The sequence below is a fragment of the Taudactylus pleione genome, unplaced genomic scaffold (genome assembly GCF_031769625.1).
Source record: "Taudactylus pleione unplaced genomic scaffold, aTauple2 ptg000019l, whole genome shotgun sequence".
Taxonomy (NCBI): domain Eukaryota; kingdom Metazoa; phylum Chordata; class Amphibia; order Anura; family Myobatrachidae; genus Taudactylus; species Taudactylus pleione.
This window is the reverse complement of record NW_028284421.1, coordinates 27,129,637-27,138,616: the sequence shown is the minus strand read 5'-3', so window position 1 is coordinate 27,138,616 and position 8,980 is coordinate 27,129,637.

Sequence of the window (8,980 nt, the reverse complement as noted above, 5' to 3'; positions counted from 1 at the left end):
GCACCTAAGTAGCTAAAAATGTACACAGCGCATGCTTCCTACAGTGTGCACACAGTGAGTTGCAGTAGAGACTGAGGTGCACAATGTATTCAGCGTTCCTGGGAGTTGGCTATTCAGACGCATGTAGATGTACTGTCTGATCAGTGTGTTATTGGAGTATTGCAGGCGTGTCACATAACTGGTTGCGAACTTAGACGCTTTATCTCTTATGCTGGGTACACACTGGAGCGATGTCGTTCCAATTTGGCCAAATCGGCAAGACAAATCGTGCAGTGTGTATGTATGATATGCACAGTGTCAGACTGGGGCATGAAGGGCCCACCGGGGGAATGCAGTGGTAGGGGCCCATGCTTTAGCCCCAGGGGGGGTGTGGTCAGCCACCACGGAGGCTTGGCTTACTATTAGAGAGTGCTTGGTCTGGGCCTATATATAAATATATATATAGTAAATACTGAAGGGGCATGCATGAAAATGTACCAAACTGATAACAGCAATGCACTGTGGTGAATACACCATAGTCCTGGGAATGCAATGTAATAGAACACGTAATAATAATTAAGCACAATAGAGTAAAAATTTATATTTTGTGTACAGTCTGAATCTTGACTTAGAGGAAGGGGTGGGCCCTCAGGCAGTGGGGCCCACCGGGGATTTCCCCTGTACCCCTGTGGGCCAGTCCAACCCTGGATATGCACTCTCCCGCAGTCAAATGTGATGTTGTCAGGTTTGATGTGCTGCACATCAAACCTGACGATATTGCATGCGGAGCCATGCATATTATTGAAGGACGGAACGAGTGATCGTTCTGTCGTTCATTAATCGCTGCAGTGTGTCTCGGCAATCATGTGATGTCCAGGGTGAAGACAAATCACCTTGAACATCATCACAATTGCGGGTCGTCTCAGTGTGTACCCGGCTTTACATTGGAGGCTATACTCTGGCAGAGTAGTTGCATGTTTTTATGGTATGTCTGGCGGTAGTGGCTAAAATCGCACCAAGCATCCCTATTCTTGCAGATTTCTATACACACTTGTACATCAGGGGAAGGGCTGACACTAGCATAAGCATAAAGTCGCAGACACAACTATGGCAATAGACACTGAAGTGATTGCAGCAGCATACTCTATATTCCCCAACTGAAATCCCCTGTGAGTAGAGTTCCAACATTTTATTCGGGTTGGGTACGGGATGCCGGCGCTCAGGGTGCCGATGCTCGGGATCCCGGCGGTCAAAATGCCGATGCCAGCATCCCGACAGGGTTAGGATACCGACACCTGTTGGTCTATAGCATAACCCTCCCCCTCTCTCTACCCCTAACCCTCCCTTCCTGGTGCCTAAACCTAACCTCCCCCCATGGTGCCTAAACCTAACCCTCCCCCTCCCCGCACCCCAGACCTACCCCCTTAGTGCCTAATTCTAACCCTCACCCTAGTGCCTAACTCTAGCCCCTAACCCTAACACTAACCCTCTCCCTAACCCCGCTATTTACTTTCAGGATGCCGGCATCGGGATTCTGACAGGTGTCCGGATTCCGGCGCCGTTATTCTGAACATCGGAATCCCTGCAGTCAGTATTATGACCGCATCCCTTTTATTCACCAGGTTGGTTATAGAACCTTGAAATAGTCAAAATTATATTAATTCTGAGCTGTGCTCATTTTTCACTATCCTAAGCTAGTGCCTAGTAATCCTAAAATTGGTTCTAGGTTATCTAGTGGATATGGGTCTGTGGGCCTAATTCAGAGCCGCTCGCACGATGTGTATGCAAATCGCATAGGCAGTGCTTTCGCACAGCAATGCATTAGCACGCCCAGTATTTCTTAGAGAGCAATCACATATTGTATGCAGACACCCACCAGCCTGTTTTAAGACGCCCACTTGTGCACGTCATGTCCAGGAAGTGTATGCAACCATCGGTACATCGGATGCTATCGCAGCGCTTGAGGTTGACCATACCCTGCCGCAAGCACTTCAGTGTAAAAACAAGCCAGGTGATATGTACTATGATGCTGTCTTTTAATTATGCACACCTCTAAACACCATTGAGATGCTCAGGCACGCTTGCGTTTGCACCTTCACTCCCCCATTTTTAATGGTCAGCCCCTGTTACCACCTACAAACGGCTTCCCCTGTCACTCACTCTGCTGGGCTCTCTATGCGCAGCGAGCGAATGTATTGTGAACTTTCGCTAAGGTATGCGCACGCGCACTGCAATGCATACACACTGCATACCATCGGCAGCAGCGAGCGTATGCATCTTAGCGAGCGAGTCTGAATCAGGCCCTGTGTGTACTAATATTGAGAAGCTACAGTAATGCTAAGCTAACCTAATTTCTTTTTGAAAGGTTGTAACGGACACTTGTGCTTAAAACAGATCCCTTATGCTAGAGAATTAAGCATTATTAAGGGTAAAACTGAGGTGTGAAACAAAACTCTTGTTCGGGCAGTGTTCTCATCTTTGATCAGCGGATGGAGTCATCAGTCAGTACCACAATTATAAGCATGACTTATTTTCCCAGGAGCAGTATTCAATAATAGAATTTCAGCAAAGACAAACATGCCATTTCTGTAATGAGGTGGAAGTGGCAAAGCTTACTCACAGATTAGGGCAGGGAGTAAATCTCTCTCTATTTTTGTGCTATGCAACTGACCCTTTCCCTGCTTATCTCCCTCACTCCCTTACACTAATGACACATTGGAATACATTTAAACAGTGGTGGCTCCCACCATAGTATGTGCAGGATCTGTTTGTGAATGCATCCTGAATGTAAGTGTCCAGGGCCGTAACTAGGCTAGTGCGACCAGTGCCATGGCACAGGGCACTGCAGGGCAGGGGGCACTGATTGGGTCTGTCAATTTTCCCGTTTATTATCATTCTCACTTGTAGCTTCCTCTTCGGTTATCCCCAGCATCTCCTGGCCTCCCCTATCTCTTCCCCGGCCCTTCCCCATGAGGCCATGGTCCTTTTTCTGGTGCACTTATCTTATGTCTCTATTCAAAAAAATGGGGGGCACCAATTCTCTCTCTGGCACAGGGCACCAAAAAGTCTAGTTATGGCTCTACAAGTGGTAAGTGAGTTTCCAGTGTGTGGGCTACATATAGAAACACAATTGAAATTAATTGACAGTTCCAATGAATGTGAGAAACTCTGTGCATACTGCATACACAAATATATAAAATGATACAGCATGCACCATTATCCAACATGAATCAGAATGAGTTGTTTTATACAATAAGTGTTGCTCTTCCACCTACACCTGTTATAATAGAAACCAACAGCAAGGTAGACAGTCAGGGCCAGGGACGGCTTAATAGAGGAGGAGGGTCTGTGTGTTGTCTCTGTGCTGGTCCACATCCCCCTCCCTCTTGCTGGTGTACGAGGTATGTCTATAAAATAACGAGACTGTGATTGCACCTAGTAAACAAAGCAGTCAGAGCCAGTTCTAACTGCATATGTAGTAACCTTGAACTTGTCTGAACCTGCATGACAAGCAGCAACACTCTATGACGTTCAGTTGATTGTGAGTCGCCATTTAATTTGGTTGTGTTTTCTGTAGAGTGCCGGAAAAATGCTAAGTTTAAAAGTTGAACAACGTGTCAATTTGAATTTTTTTGTAAAATTGCACAAAACACCAACAGAATGTTTTCAAATGCTTACTACAGCCTATGGGAATGACTGCCTGTCTCGTGCGTGTGTGTTTGAGTGGCACAAAAGATTCAGCAACAAAAGACAGTCAATGCACAAGAAAACTCCGTCATCACCAAGAATGAAAAAAGCTTGTCAAAGCAAGTCAAACTTCAAAGCAATGCTCATTGTTTTTTTCAATATCAAGGGTGTAATTTTGCAAGAATGGGTTGCAGAAGGCACAACAGTTAACCAGCATTATTATAAGGGAGTTTTGAAAAAGCTGAGAGAAAGAGTCAGAAAGAAACGGCCGCAACTGTGGAAAAATGGTTTCATTCTTCACCAGGACAATGCACCTGGTCACAAAGCACTTACTGTGATGCAGTTTTTGACCAACAATCATATTACTACACTTGAACATCCTCCATATTCGCCCGATTTAGCACCTTGCGACATTTATCCTTTCCCAAAAGTGAAATCAGTGCTTAAAGGGCCACATTTTGAATCAGTTGATGCTGTAAAGAAGAAAACGGCAGATATGTTGAAAAATTTGAAATAACTAACAGAAATTGATTTGCTCCATGCCTTTAACCAGTGGAAAACAAGACTACAGCGATGTATTAGTGCAATTGGGAGTATATTGAAGGGGACAAACATTTAATTTGTAATACCAATAAATAAAGATGAGTTATTTAATCAGTCTCGTTATTTAATAGACATACCTCGTATGTATGTCTTGAGCAGACTCTGGTAATGTTTTATGTCTGCCGCACATTTATTATCAGTTATTTATATAGCGCACACATATTCCGCAGCGCTTTACAGAGAATATTTGGCCATTCACATCTGTACCTGCCCCAGTGGCGCTTACAATCTATATTCCCTATAACATGCGCACACACATACACACTAGGGTTATTTATTGTTGGGAGACAATTTACATACCAGTATATCGTTCCCCATTGTTGGGAGCCAATTAACCTACCAGTATATTTTTGGAGTGTGGGAGGAAACCGGAGTACCCGGAGGAAACCCATGCAAGCACAGGGAGAATATAAAAACTACGCACAGTTAGGGCCGTGATGGGAATCGAACCCATGACCTCAGTGCTGTGAGGCAGTAATGCTAACCATTACACCGTCTGTGCTGCACATGCGTTGATCTTCAGTAAAATGTCACCTATGCCATTTTTCCAGTGATTTCTTTGGCGTGATGAAGAGTAAGTATCGTGAATGGGTGAAAGATGTGCAGTGTAGACCCCCCTGGACCTAGGGGTCCATGTGCACAGAACATCCTGAACCCATTATAGTTACATCCATGCCCTGGACAGGTCCAAACAGGATGTAGTCAGGATATCCCAGCCACCGAACTCCCGACGCTAAAAGCACGACATGGGACTAAAGATAGTCGTAGAAATCCAGACGCCTATCATTAGCTCCACGACGAAATCCTGAAACCCTGCATACTGAACGAAGGTAAGCCGGGTGTCTTAGGTTTTAGCTGCAGGGGGAGGGGGGGTTAGCTTTAGGAACCCCCGGGGGGACTTGGGCTTAGCCACCCCGCGGGAGGGTTAGGCTAGGGAAAGGGGGGGTTAGGGTTAGGCACCCCTGGGAGGAGGTTAGGGTTAGGCACCCCCCTGGGAAGGGGGGGTTAGGTTTATGCACCAACGGGGGGAGGTTAGGGTTAGGCACTAAGAGGGGAGGTTAGGGTTATGCACCACTAAGTTAGGGTTAGGGGAAGGAGACAAATAAAAAATAAAATGATTCTTGTATTCCAAGTGCTGATTTTTTTATTCAATATGAAATATTTTAGTAATATACAGAAAATGTCTTTAATGAAATCCATGATATTCTCTTGTAATCAGGGGCATCGGAATGATTTTATTTGGGGGGGGGCAAAATAAAATTGTTTTGGCGCCGCCCCCGTCCCCCTTCCCCTACCCCCTTGCAAGAAACAAAAAAAAAAACACAAAGTTTAATATGAACTGTTCCACTCAAAGCGCTGCCATTGATTTAACAGGAACTTTCCCATTCAACAAAAGCAACAGGTTTCCCATGTTGACAATGGGTGTGATTTTCTGGAGATAGTGGCAATTTTGGGGACATACTGCTTTGATCACACATCAATATAGATCCACTGAATCTCTATCAAAGTGGGAAAAAAAACAATCCTGTGAAGGTCCATTCATGTTAATGGCCAATTAATTTCAGTGGGGTTTCTACATGTAGCATACATCTTCATTGAAAAGAATTGTTCATTGACATGAATATTAAAAATGCAGCAGTGTTCCATTGTGGGAGTAGTTTTTAGAATGCTGCTTGTATCATCTTTGGGGTTTTCAACACAGAATGCATACAAAATAATTGGACACCTTTAGTACCATCTAGGCACGTTATATGGGAAAGCACATTTATAGGCACCCAATGTAATGCTGAACATAGACACCCCCCGGGAGGTTAGGGTTATGCTAGGGGAAGGGGGGTTAGGGTTAGGCATCCCCGGGGGAGGTTAGGGTTAGGCACCCCCCTGAGAGACTTGGGGTTGGCTGCGGGGAAGGGGGGCAGGTTAGGGTTAGGCACCCCTAAGGGAGGGTTATGGTTAGGGGGAGCTTAGGTTAGTAAATAGAAAAAATACTCACCTGTCAGGATCTTCACTGCTGGGCTTCCACTGTCGGGATTTGTACCGCCGGCCATGCGGCCGGCAGTAAATCATACTGATTCCGTTGCCTATAGCAACCAATCAGATTCTAGCTATTATCTTCTAGAAGGCGCTAAATAAATGTAAAGTATAATCTGAAAGGTAGCTATGGACAACATCTCCACTTCTAAAGACCTGCACTTCTTGTCTTCTAACTCAGGTAATTAGTTGTGAAAACAGAAATGGGTCTAAACAGAGCAGTATTTAAGGAGAAAGAATTAAGTTGAAAGTAAGGAAGAGACCAGCCAGACCCACGGAATGTAGCACAGACCTTAAATGTAGTATGTGGGTTAGCTCCTTTGTATGTGCACAAATCGGGATGTTTGTACTGTGCAAAACCACATACTTTGTATTAACACATTTTTTTAAGTGTCCAAATACTGTATTTACAGGAAACCACAGTCATGTACTGAAGATTTGAAATATCCTGTTTAAAGTAGATATACTGTATACTTGCTTATCTATTTTGACAATATTAGTAGAGTGTGTTAACAAACAAACCTTGTGAAAGGCACAGTTACAACACAAGCTGACAGGTCATCCATTTTTACATGTTGGTGACACATTGTAAGAGGAAGCTGAGAAATACATTTCTATATTCTGCAGGACCTGGTAAGCTCTTAACTATTTGTTTAGATATCTAACATTTCTCTTGGGGGGGGCAAGAAATACATCACCCTGTTAGCACACACCTGATTATGTCACCACTAACATTCACTGTGCACGCCTCCAACTGAGAGTGTCCACTGGGGATGAAACAAAATGGCCAGGGAGCAGAAAAAGCCACACTGAGGCTAATGTCTATGCAGCCAAGAGGGGAGCGGAAACACAACCAACCTGGTTTTGCCTTTTAAATGACTGGCACGTTAAAACATTGCAGACTTGCCCGATGCTTTGCGCAGTCTATTACATTTACCCCTGGGACTGCTTTTTATGTTGCGCAGATGGGGAGGGAGATGAGAGTGATGCAGATGGAGGAGGCTGAGGGTACTTTTGTGGCCAGGCTGGGACACCAAGGGCCAAATGTAATAGGGTGAGAGGTTAGAAAATGTAAGAGCTTACTAGTAAACTCTCACATTGGTCGAGTTTTATCTTTAAAACGGGAAAACATTTGGATGAGATTTTAAATCGTGAGAGTTTTTGAGTCTAAAAAGCATGCGAGTTTGTTCTGTTGCTTTGTTCTCGGACTCTATTATATTGGCCCAGTTTAAAAAGTGTGAGAAAACTCTCATATTTTCTAAACTCTCACCCTGTTACATTTGGCCCCAAGTCAGCGATATGTGCAACTTCTAGTTCTCCCATAAGGTTCCGAAGTGCTTTTTAATACGATTAGATTAATACATATCTGCTTTAAATAAGAAGGCATGATAGCATCCCTCTGAAGCGTTCCTATAACGGTGCAGGGTGAGAGGGGCCAGAGGCGGATTTAGACCTCTGCAAAACATCTTGTTTGCAGCAATCCTCAGGATCAGGCTCAGACGGTGTAATAGTGTGTGCCCCCCGTCTCCCCCCCTTTATAGCAATCCTAAGGACCAGGCTCAGACGGTGTAATACTGTGTGTCCCCGCCTCCCCCCTTTTATAGCAATCCTCAGGACCAGGCTCAGACGGTGTAACAGTGTGTGCCCCTCGCCTCCCCCCCTTTATAGTAATCCTCAGGACCAGGCCCATGCGGTATAATAGTGCGTGCCCCCCGCCTCCCCCCCTTTATAGGCTCAGACAGTGTGATAGTGTGTGCCCCCCACCCACCCTCCTTTGTTTGTAGCAATCCTCAGCGCCAGGCTCAGACAGTATAATAGTGTGTGCGCCCTCCCCGCTTGTAGCAATCCTAAGGGTCAGGCTCAGACAGCGTAATAGTGTGCTCTCCAGCCCCCCCAGTTTGTAGCAATCCCCAGGGCCAGGCAGTGGGATAGTGTGTGCCACCAGCCCCCCCCCCCCTGTTTGTGCCCCTCTTGGACATGGACTCGCCTGGCCCTAAGCGGCGCCCTGGGGTGCCTAGCAGTAAATCCGCTACTGTGCGGGGCACACGGGGGGCCCGCACCGCACACCCTGCACCCATATTTTTAATACTTACCTCTCCGGAGTCCAAAATCAGCAGTATCAGCACTGTCAAAATCGCAGGAAAAATGGCCGCCGCTACCATTTTCCTGGTGTTTTGCGCATGTGCATCAGAGAAATCGCTGGGAAAATGACACAGTCTTCATTTTCCCGGCGATTTCCTTACGGCCGGGAAAATGACGGCCGAGCCATTTTCCCGGTGACATGTACATGCACAGTAGACTCTGGGCAGAGACTAGTGCCCAGAGTGTACTTCTGCGCCACTGCGCTCAATGCGCTGCTGGCCGTCAGGAGAGAGAGGAGGGGGCCCTAGACGGAGACTGCACATGGGCCCCCTCCTCTCTTAATACACCCCTGCTCTGATTACTTACCTTATAAATGCATGTCCTGAATTTATCACATATAACCGTTGATTAGAAATAAGCCAAACTATTTTGAATACTGAGGGAAAACAATAACTCAATATGGGCAAACATTTATGTAAATTGGTTCTAGAGAACAATGAATCAGAAGGCAGGAAACCATTACATGGCCTTAGACATTAAGACATTAGTAACTTCTATATTTACACCAGGTACAAACTGGAGTGATATCAGCCCAATT